The sequence below is a fragment of the Takifugu flavidus genome, chromosome 15 (assembly GCF_003711565.1).
Source record: "Takifugu flavidus isolate HTHZ2018 chromosome 15, ASM371156v2, whole genome shotgun sequence".
Taxonomy (NCBI): domain Eukaryota; kingdom Metazoa; phylum Chordata; class Actinopteri; order Tetraodontiformes; family Tetraodontidae; genus Takifugu; species Takifugu flavidus.
In genome coordinates, this window is record NC_079534.1 from 5,531,231 (window position 1) to 5,542,971 (window position 11,741).

The following is an 11,741-nucleotide window of genomic DNA, read 5'->3' on the forward strand; positions in this document are numbered from 1 at the left end:
GATCCAGCACAGAGCAGACAGGTTCCTTTAGTTCACCATGCTGCCTCTGCTCTACGCTGCTCTCTGTCTGATGTTGCTCAGCGTTCTAACAGGTATGGATGATTAGTCAGCAGCAACTGTCGCTCTGCTCGTTCCTCTTGGCACCATGGGAACGGATCAAACTCTTCCTGTAGGTGTCAGTGGAGAACAACTGACTGCAGTCCAGACAGAAGTGCTCAGTTTCAAAGACGCCGCTCTGAGGTCCACAAACACCGACGCTGTCTACCAGAAGGCCATGAGCAGCCTCTAGTTCCTCAGGAGACTCAGGTCCTTCAGTGTTTGCAGCAGGATGCTCCACATGTTCTACCAGCCTGTCATGGCTAGCACCATCTTCTGTGCTGTAGTGTGCTGGGGAGCAGGCTAAGCTAAGGATGCTAACAGACTCAACAAACTCATTAAAAAGGCAGGTCTGTTGTTGGCTGTAGACTTGCAAACATGGACGAGGTGGTGAGGGACAGGATGGTGTTGAAACTGTGGACAATCATGGACAGTCCCCCCCCCCTCCATAACACAGTGGACAAACTGAGGAGCAGCTCCAGCAGCAGACTCCTGCAGCCTCGCTGCTCTAAGGAACGCTACAGGAAGTCCTTCCTGCCGTCCACCATCAGACTGTATAACTCATCCTAACCCAGCCAATAACAACAACTGTTTAAGGTTTATGTTGTCATTTTATTTCTATTTTATTCGATACTTATATATATATGCCTATAATATGTATATATATTTATATATATATGCTAATAATATATGCTGTATATATGCTCATAATGCTATAACATTCTAATCTTATTTGTATTTTATTTATTCTATTTCTATACTTTGTAAATACAAAACCGAGACTACAGTTATATTCATCCATGTTAGGCTGCTACAATTCAATTTCCCTACGGGGATGAAAAAAGTACATCTTGAATCTTGAATCTTGAATCTTGAATCTTGAATCTTGACTCTGTCCTACAAATACTCCAATCAAGCATCTGGCCCTGATCATTTCTTCTGGTATCACCAATATCCAGGAGAAGCACCAGAGTTCCTCCTGTATATCTCAGGAAGTAACCTTATCACATGGTCAGAGGCTCTCAGATCACGGCCAAAGTTCTCCTCCAACGAGTCCAGAGACCGAGTGGATCTGCAGGTGTCCTCTGCTGCAGTTCCAGATTCTGCTGTGTACGACTGTGCTGTGAGGCCCAGAGTGACAGGAAACCCACAACCTGTCTACAACAACACAGCACCCAGCTCCTGGAAGCCTTCGTCACACCAGAGGGCCACATGACCCAGGAGGAGGTGTGCTCCTCTGTGTCTAACCATGGTGAGAGCAGAAAGAGCTGCCAGAAGAGAACAAGGCCACCACCGAATGTTGAACACCAGACAGTTTCTCCTGCTGCTTTGGAGCTTCTTGCAGAGATGGAACCTTGGCTGTGGATTCTTCTGGCTGCTCTTTGCTTTGGTAGGTACCAGACAACCACACGCTGCCACTGCCTCACATTAGAGGCCAGAACTGTGTGCGTCAGATGTGGAAACTCTTTGAGCCACTCAGTGGATCATCTTGAGTGATTCCTGCATGTTCTTCTTCATCAGAGTGTAGAGGAGAAGACAAAGTGATGCAGCCACCAGAAGATGTTGTTGCTGCTGAAGGAGACACTGTTACACTGGACTGTACTTTTCAGACCACCAACCCATCCCCGACTTTGTTCTGGTACAAACAGGATGGGACCAGCAGACCCCAGTTCATCCTGAGCAGGGTCAAAGGTGATAAGGGGAAAACAGAAGATGAGTTTAAGGAGAGATTTTCCTCCACACTGAAACCCACCATGAAATCAGCTCCTCTGAAGATCCAGGAGCTTCAGCTGTCAGACTCTGCAGTGTACTACTGTGCTCTGAGGCCCACAGTGACAGGAAGCAGCAGAAGTGCGCACTAAAACCTCCACAGTAAGGCACACTGAGCAGCGGCCGCTAGAGGGCGACACACAGCGTCTCTTCCTGTCAGGAGATGTGATGACAAAGTTTTCTTCATCTTGAGACCTGATGAGAGACTCTTTTATAGTAGAGGGCCACATGACCCAGGAGGAGGTGTGCTCCTCTGTGTCTACCATGCTGAGAGCAGAAAGAGCTGCCAGAAGAGAACAAGGCCACCACCGAATGTTGAACATCAGACAGTTTCTCCTCTGCTTTGGAGCTTCTTGCAGAGATGGAACCTTGGCTGTGGATTCTTCTGGCTGCTCTTTGCTTTGGTAGGTACCAGACACCACACGCTGCCACTGCCTCACATTAGAGGCCAGAACTGTGTGTGTCAGATGTGGAAACTCTTTGAGCCACCCAGTGAATCATCTTGAGTGATTCCTGCATGTTCTTTTTCATCAGAGTGTAGAGGAGAAGACAAAGTGATGCAGCCACCAGAAGATGTTGTTGCTGCTGAAGGAGACACTGTTACACTGGACTGTACTTTTCAGACCACCTACCATCCCGTATTTGTTCTGGTACAAACAGGAAAACAACAAATTTCCTAAATTGCTTCTTCAGGCCAAGCAGAAAGCTTCAGATCCACAGAGAATTTCTGCTTTAATCAATAAGATGTCAGCTCCTCTGAAGATCCAGGAGCTTCAGCTGTCAGACTCTGCAGTGTACTACTGTGCTCTGAGGCCCAGTGACAGGAAGCAGCAGAAGTGCGCACTAAAACCTCCACAGTAAGGCCACACTGAGCAGCGGCCGCTAGAGGGCGACACACAGCGTCTCTTCCTGTCAGGAGATGTGATGGCAAAGTTTTCTTCATCTTTGAAAATGATGAGAGAAATCAAACCTGGAGCACAGATGAAGAGGCCTCCAAGACAGGAAGAGGAACCATGTTGTTTCTCTTTCATTATAAATATTTTATGGCTTTTTTCACGCAAAGTATAAAAACCAAGTTAATGCAGTAAAGAAATTATATTGTCTCCAATTGTGGTGAAGAAGAGGAGTGAAAACAATCCCCAATATTGACAAAGATGAACAACTAAAATCAGAGAAGAAAGAGCAATGATGTTAAGACAAAACAAGGTTGGTGGTAGAACTATTGATGCATGAATGAGACACCAGAGAACCAGTCATTTCCTGTAGCTCCATTAGCTTCCACGGAGGCACCAACGTGAAGACTTCATGATGAAGATGAGTCGTCCTCACTTCTTCAGCTCTTTTTCTGGCAATAAGAAAAGAATTCATGTGTTGTTTCCTCAGGTTGTGAGTTCTTCTGGGGCACCACAGGGCTGAAATCTCGGTCCTCACATTTTCACCATTCTTTGACATGATCATCTCATCACAGACATCTAAAATCTCTCCTGTTGAGATGGAAAAACTCCCAAAACTTGGAGAGTCCAGCTGCTACAAGAAGCTGCTACCAGTGTGCTGACCTGCAGCAACTCTAAGATCACGGCCAAAGTTCTCCTCCAACGAGTCCAGAGACCGAGTGGATCTGCAGGTGTCCTCTGCTGCAGTTCCAGATTCTGCTGTGTACGACTGTGCTGTGAGGCCCAGAGTGACAGGAAACCCACAACCTGTCTACAACAACACAGCACCCAGCTCCTGGAAGCCTTCGTCACACCAGAGGGCCACATGACCCAGGAGGAGGTGTGCTCCTCTGTGTCTAACCATGGTGAGAGCAGAAATTCTCCAGTAATTAGCGGCCAACTGTTTCCTCCTCAGCCACAGTGGCATCCCCCCCCCTGCCTCTACCTGGAGTGGGCAGACAGGTGAGGTTTTGACGCCCCCAGACACAGTGGAAGTGCTTGTGCCTGGATCATATGCAGCACAGTTCATGCTGACTTTGCTGCTGATCCATAAACCCATCGTCTATTCAAGATGTGATCAAAGCCACATAAACAGAAATCCTTGATATGAAATCAGCTCCTCATTGCTGTCCCACAAGACATCTCATTATATTCAACTTCACATTTCTCCACTACCTGATTGATCTGTTCCGTCCAGTTCAGCCTCTGACCAAAGTCAACACCAAGGAAGTGGAAGTTCTCCACGCTCTCTAACACACTCCCATACAGCCTCAGATTGCTCTCTCTGCTGCCTCTTTCTGTAAAAAACATCACCTTTGTCTTTTCAGATGAAAACCTAAAGCCTGAAGAGTTGTGTTTACCTTGTTATTATGTGTTCTACCATATGTTCCTGTTCTCTTAGAAGTAGTTTAGAAGTTAGGCATGGTAGAATCATTAGCAAGTGTAAATAAAGATCAGTGACCCTCCCTTGACAGGATTGTTGTTTAGACACTTGTAATCGCAGGAACCAGTCAGGCTGAAGGGGTTAAACATACATCGTAAAACGGGACAGCATGGTGGTGTTGATAAGCTTGTCTGCAGGAAGAATGTGAACTTTGACCTGGCCATCTGGGAAGACAACGGAGAACAAGGACTGTACCAACATCCAATGGGACTGGAAGAAGAGGACGAGGTCATCCAAGCAGAAGAACTGGATTGGACTGTATGAGCATCGATAATTTGCATCTGTGTTTCTATAAAAGACTGGGCCAAGGGATAGTCAGGTTGTCGGACTTCATGCCCTGGCAATTGACTCTGTTATTGTAGGGTTAGGAACTGGCCCGGAGCTCTGTAATATTTGTATCTTGAATTGGTTCTATTGCTAAATACATTTTGAAATTGGCATTTTTCTTCTTGAGGTCTTCATTCAAAGAACACGCAGATGAGCAGTGACACATGAGAAGTATTGCGATCCAACAAGCCCCATTTAATTCCCCATCTTTCAACGTTACCTATTCCCTCCTGCATCCTCTTTGCAATTTACTGGTAGGTCCTTCCTCTTTTCCTAAGGGCTCCATCATCTGCACACAGAGACCTCCCCAGACCTTCTGGAATATCTGAGAATATATCCTTTATTATTCAAAAATTAGTTGGACCGACCACACTCCCCTGTGGTGGACCATTTTCAACGATGTATTGTCTTGATAATTCTGCTCCTATCCTCACCTGGATGCACCCATCACTTAAAAAAATCCCTTAGCCAGTTAAATATATTCCCCGCTATCACCATGAACTGCAATGTTACCAGCAGCCCCTCCCTCCACATCATGTCAAACACTTTCTCCACATCAAAGAAAACTGCAACTACAATCTCTTCATTGACTTGAGCTTCTGCTTATTCCTTTTGGTGATTGAACCTGTCGACTTCCAGGGCTGTTTGACATCCAGGACCTGTAGGCATCCAGGACCTGTAGGCATCCAGGACCGGTACTCCTCCAAGACCCATAGGCCTCCAGGATCCATAGACCTCCAGGACCTGTCGACCTCCAGGACTCGTAGGCCTCCAGGACCTGTAGGCATGCAGGACCGGTACTCCTCCAAGACCCATAGGCCTCCAGGACCTGTAGACCACCGTCTCCCTCACCCCCAGGTAGAGGGAACCCTCATCTGGCACCAGAGCTGTGAGATGCAAACAGACCTTCTGAATCAGATCAGGAAAGGGATTTCATCTGTGTTTGGTTGTGACGTTTTGATGCTCCTGTGCTGGTAACTCTCAGGTAGTCCTTGTTTTTACAGTCGAGGTCTCCATCTAGAGACAGTAGAAATAATGAGTGAGTTGGAGGATGTGAAGCTGTCAGTAGAAGCTTGTGATGGAGCTCAGTTTCTCTGGTCAGGCTCCTCCTTCTCAACCCGTCTGAGGTCTGAAGAAGACTACACGGAGACATCACAGAGCTCTTCATTGTGGCTGGAGCTCACCGTTCCTCAACATGACTCCTCTGTTCGTCTCACTGTGGATGGCAACTCTGTGGGCTGGTATGAACACAACTCTGTCTGTCACACCAGAGGGATGTGAGTACGATTCCCTGAGAGCACCTTCATGCTGTCTGTTTTCCAGAGTGCAGAACCCAAAAAGACACTGTGCTGCAACCAAAAGCAGAGGAGATGGCAGCAGAAGACCAGACAGTCACACTGGACTGTAACTACACCAGCACAGTCACAGACGTCAACATCTTCTGGTACAAACAGGATGGGACCAGCAGACCCCAGTTCATCCTGAGCAGGTTCACCTTCGGTAAGGGGACAACAGAAGATGAGTTTAAGGAGAGATTTTCCTCCACACTGAACCCCACCATGAAATCAGCTCCTCTGAAGATCCAGGAGCTTCAGCTGTCAGACTCTGCAGTGTACTACTGTGCTCTGAGGCCCACAGTGACAGGAAGCAGCAGAAGTGCGCACTAAAACCTCCACAGTAAGGCCACACTGAGCAGCGGCCGCTAGAGGGCGACACACAGCGTCTCTTCCTGTCAGGAGATGTGATGACAAAGTTTTCTTCATCTTGAGAAACTGATGAGAGACTTTTTTACACTAGAGGGCCACATGACCCAGGAGGAGGTGTGCTCCTCTGTGTGTCTAACCATGCTGAGAGCAGAAAGAGCTGCCAGAAGAGAACAAGGCCACCACCGAATGTTGAACATCAGACAGTTTCTCCTGCTGCTTTGGAGCTTCTTGCAGAGATGGAACCTTGGCTGTGGATTCTTCTGGCTGCTCTTTGCTTTGGTAGGTACCAGACAACCACACGCTGCCACTGCCTCACATTAGAGGCCAGAACTGTGTGCGTCAGATGTGGAAACTCTTTGAGCCACTCAGTGGATCATCTTGAGTGATTCCTGCATGTTCTTCTTCATCAGAGTGTCGAGGAGAAGACAAAGTGATGCAGCCACCAGAAGATGTTGTTGCTGCTGAAGGAGACACTGTTACACTGGACTGTACTTTTCAGACCTCCGACCCATCCCCGACTTGTTCTGGTACAAACAGGGAAAACAACAAATTTCCTAAAATGCTTCTTCGGCCAAGCAGAAAGCTTCAGATCCACAGAGAATTTCTGCTTTAATCAAAAGAGTCAGCTCCTCTGAAGATCCAGGAGCTTCAGCTGTCAGACTCTGCAGTGTACTACTGTGCTCTGAGGCCCACAGTGACAGGAAGCAGCAGAAGTGCGCACTAAAACCTCCACAGTAAGGCCACACTGAGCAGCGGCCGCTAGAGGGCGACACACAGCGTCTCTTCCTGTCAGGAGATGTGATGACAAAGTTTTCTTCATCTTGAGACATGATGAGAGAAATCAAACCTGGAGCACAGATGAAGAGGCCTCCAAGACAGGAAGAGGAACTATGTTGATTCTCTTTCATTATAAATATTTAATGGCTTTTTTCACGCAAAGTATAAAAACCAAGTTAATGCAGTAAAGAAATTATATTGTCTCCAATTGTGGTGAAGAAGAGGAGTGAAAACAATCCCCAATATTGACAAAGATGAACAACTAAAATCAGAGAAGAAAGAGCAATGATGTTAAGACAAAACAAGGTTGGTGGTAGAACTATTGATGCATGAATGAGACACCAGAGAACCAGTCATTTCCTGTAGCTCCATTAGCTTCCCCGCTATCACCATGAACTGCAATGTTACCAGCAGCCCCTCCCTCCACATCATGTCAAACACTTTCTCCACATCAAAGAAAACTGCAACTACAATCTCTTCATTGACTTGAGCTTCTGCTATTCCTTTTGGTGATTGAACCTGTCGACTTCCAGGGCTGTTTGACATCCAGGACCTGTAGGCATCCAGGACCGGTACTCCTCCAAGACCCATAGGCTCCAGGATCCATAGACCTCCAGGACCTGTCGACCTCCAGGACTCGTAGGCCTCCAGGACCTGTAGGAATCCAGGACCGGTACTCCTCCAAGACATATAGACCTCCAGGACCTGTACTCCTCCAGGACCCGTAGGCCTCCAGGACCTGTAGACCTCCAGGACCTGCAGACCTCCTGGACTTGTACTCCTCCAGGACCCATAGGCCTCCAGGACTCATAGGCCTCCAGGACCTGTGGACCTCCAGGACCTGTAGACATCCAGGACCGGTACTCCTCCAAGACCCATAGGCCTCCAGGATCCATAGACCTCCAGGACCTGTCGACCTCCAGGACTCGTAGGCCTCCAGGACCTGTAGGCATGCAGGACCGGTACTTCTCCAAGACCCATAGGCCTCCAGGACCTGTAGACCACCGTCTCCCTCACCCCCAGGTAGGGGAACCCTCATCTGGCACCACAGCTGTGAGATGCAAACAGACCTTCTGAATCAGATCAGGAAAGGGATTTCATCTGTGTTTGGTTGTGATGTTTTGATGCTCCTGTGCTGGTAACTCTCAGGTAGTCCTTGTTTTACAGTCGAGGTCTCCATCTAGAGACAGTAGAAATAATGAGTGAGTTGGAGGATGTGAAGCTGTCAGTAGAAGCTTGTGATGGAGCTCAGTTCCTCTGGTCAGGCTCCTCCTTCTCAAACCGTCTGAGGTCTGAAGAAGACTACACGGAGACATCACAGAGCTCTTCATTGTGGCTGGAGCTCACAGTTCCTCAACATGACTCCTCTGTTCGTCTCACTGTGGATGGCAACTCTGTGGGCTGGTATGATACAACTCTGTCTGTCACACCAGAGGGATGTGAGTACGATTCCCTGAGAGCACCTTCATGCTGTCTGTTTTCCAGAGTGCAGAACCCAAAAAGACACTGTGCTGCAACCAAAAGCAGAGGAGATGGCAGCAGAAGACCAGACAGTCACACTGGACTGTCACTACACCAGCACAGACACAGACGTCTACATCTTCTGGTACAAACAGGATGGGACCAGCAGACCCCAGTTCATCCTGAGCAGGTTCACCTTGGTCAGGGAAAAACAGAAGATGAGTTTAAGGAGAGATTTTCCTCCCACTGAACCCCACCATGAAATCAGTTCCTCTGAAGATCCAGGAGCTTCAGCTGTCAGACTCTGCAGTGTACTACTGTGCTCTGAGGCCCACAGTGACAGAAGCAGCAGAGAGTGCGCACTAAAACCTCCACAGTAAGGCCACACTGAGCAGCGGCCGCTAGAGGGCGACACACAGCGTCTCTTCCTGTCAGGAGATGTGATGACAAAGTTTTCTTCATCTTGAGAACTGATGAGAGACTCTTTTACACTAGAGGGCCACATGACCCAGGAGGAGGTGTGCTCCTCTGTGTCTAACCATGCTGAGAGCAGAAAGAGCTGCCAGAAGAGAACAAGGCCACCACCGAATGTTGAACATCAGACAGTTTCTCCTGCTGCTTTGGAGCTTCTTGCAGAGATGGAACCTTGGCTGTGGATTCTTGGCTGCTCTTTGCTTTGGTAGGTACCAGACAACCACACGCTGCCACTGCCTCACATTAGAGGCCAGAACTGTGTGCGTCAGATGTGGAAACTCTTTGAGCCACTCAGTGGATCATCTTGAGTGATTCCTGCATGTTCTTCTTCATCAGAGTGTCGAGGAGAAGACAAAGTGATGCAGCCACCAGAAGATGTTGTTGCTGCTGAAGGAGACACTGTTACACTGGACTGTACTTTTCAGACCACCGACACATCCCCAACTTGTTCTGGTACAAACAGGATGGGACCAGCAGACCCCAGTTCATCCTGAGCAAGTTCACCTTTGGTCAGGGGAAAACAGAAGATGAGTTTAAGGAGAGATTTTCCTCCACACTGAACCCCACCATGAAATCAGCTCCTCTGAAGATCCAGGAGCTTCAGCTGTCAGACTCTGCAGTGTACTACTGTGCTCTGAGGCCCACAGTGACAGGAAGCAGCAGAAGTGCGCACTAAAACCTCCACAGTAAGGCCACACTGAGCAGCGGCCGCTAGAGGGCGACACACAGCGTCTCTTCCTGTCAGGAGATGTGATGACAAAGTTTTCTTCATCTTTAAAAATGATGAGAGAAATCAAACCTGGAGCACAGATGAAGAGGCCTCCAAGACAGGAAGAGGAACTATGTTGTTTCTCTTTCATTATAAATATTTTATGGCTTTTTTCACGCAAAGTATAAAAACCAAGTTAATGCAGTAAAGAAATTATATTGTCTCCAATTGTGGTGAAGAAGAGGAGTGAAAACAATCCCCAATATTGACAAAGATGAACAACTAAAATCAGAGAAGAAAGAGCAATGATGTTAAGACAAAACAAGGTTGGTGGTAGAACTATTGATGCATGAATGAGACACCAGAGAACCAGTCATTTCCTGTAGCTCCATTAGCTTCCACGGAGGCACCAACGTGAAGACTTCATGATGAAGATGAGCCTGTCCTCACTTCTTCAGCTTTTTTTCTGGCAATAAGAAAAGAATTCATGTGTTGTTTCCTCAGGTTGTGAGTTCTTCTGGGGCACCACAGGGGTGAAATCTCGGTCCTCACATTTTCACCATTCTTTGACATGAATCATCTCATCAGACATCTAAAATCTCTCCTGTTGAGATGGAAAAACTCCAAAACTTGGAGAGTCCAGCTGCTACAAGAAGCTGCTGCCAGTGTGCTGACCTGCAGCAACTCTAAGATCACGGCCAAAGTTCTCTCCCAACGAGTCAGAGACCGAGTGGATCTGCAGGTGTCCTCTGCTGCAGTTCCAGATTCTGCTGTGTACGACTGTGCTGTGAGGCCCAGAGTGACAGGAAACCCACAACCTGTCTACAACAACACAGCACCCAGCTCCTGGAAGCCTTCGTCACACCAGAGGGCCACATGACCCAGGAGGAGGTGTGCTCATCCGTGTCTAACCATGGTGAGAGCAGAAAAAGAGCTGCCAGAAGAGAACAAGGCCACCACCGAATGTTGAACATCAGACAGTTTCTCCTGCTGCTTTGGAGCTTCTTGCAGAGATGGAACCTTGGCTGTGGATTCTTCTGGCTGCTCTTTGCTTTGGTAGGTACAAGACAACCACACGCTGCCACTGCCTCACATTAGAGGCCAGAACTGTGTGCGTCAGATGTGGAAACTTTTGAGCCACTCAGTGGATCATCTTGAGTGATTCCTGCATGTTCTTCTTCATCAGAGTGTCGAGGAGAAGACAAAGTGATGCAGCCACCAGAAGATGTTGTTGCTGCTGAAGGGACACTGTTACACTGGACTGTACTTTTCAGACCACCTACACATCCCCGAACTTGTTCTGGTACAAACAGGATGGGACCAGCGGACCCCAGTTCATCCTGAGGAGGTTGAAAGGTGATGAGGGGAAAACAGAAGATGAGTTAAGGAGAGATTTTCCTCCACACTGAACCCCACCATGAAATCAGCTCCTCTGAAGATCCAGGAGCTTCAGCTGTCAGACTCTGCAGTGTACTACTGTGCTCTGAGGCCCACAGTGACAGGAAGCAGCAGAAGTGCGCACTAAAACCTCCACAGTAAGGCCACACTGAGCAGCGGCCGCTAGAGGGCGACACACAGCGTCTCTTCCTGTCAGGAGATGTGATGAACAAAGTTTTCATCTTTGAGAAACTGATGAGAGACTCGTTTACACTAGAGGGCCACATGACCCAGGAGGAGGTGTGCTCCTCTGTGTCTAACCATGCTGAGAGCAGAAAGAGCTGCCAGAAGAGAACAAGGCCACCACCGAATGTTGAACATCAGACAGTTTCTCCTGCTGCTTTGGAGCTTCTTGCAGAGATGGAACCTTGGCTGTGGATTCTTCTGGCTGCTCTTTGCTTTGGTAGGTGTTTTGTCCAGATTGCTCCGTATATCGGTGGCTCTTCCAACATACCGTCAGACGGACATCATGTCTTCTGTGTTTTCCAGAAACAACATGGGGGCAGAAAATTTCCCCTGTTCCAGGGATGAAAAATGGAATCAGCAGCAGAGAAGGAGAAGATGTAACGCTCAGATGTAACTATGAGACTTCAAGTTCTAATGTTTAT

General features: G+C 47.9%; 3 pseudogenes; all 3 read left to right on the forward strand.

Moving 5' to 3' along the window:
* Nucleotides 1-8,410: 8,410 nt before the first annotated feature.
* LOC130538998 (T cell receptor alpha variable 38-2/delta variable 8-like) lies at nucleotides 8,411-8,840 on the forward strand (annotated as a pseudogene).
* Nucleotides 8,841-9,151: 311 nt separating this feature from the next.
* Nucleotides 9,152-10,166, forward strand: LOC130538829 (T cell receptor alpha variable 38-2/delta variable 8-like; annotated as a pseudogene).
* Nucleotides 10,167-10,709: 543 nt separating this feature from the next.
* Nucleotides 10,710-11,182, forward strand: LOC130539080 (T cell receptor alpha variable 38-2/delta variable 8-like; annotated as a pseudogene).
* Nucleotides 11,183-11,741: the final 559 nt, after the last annotated feature.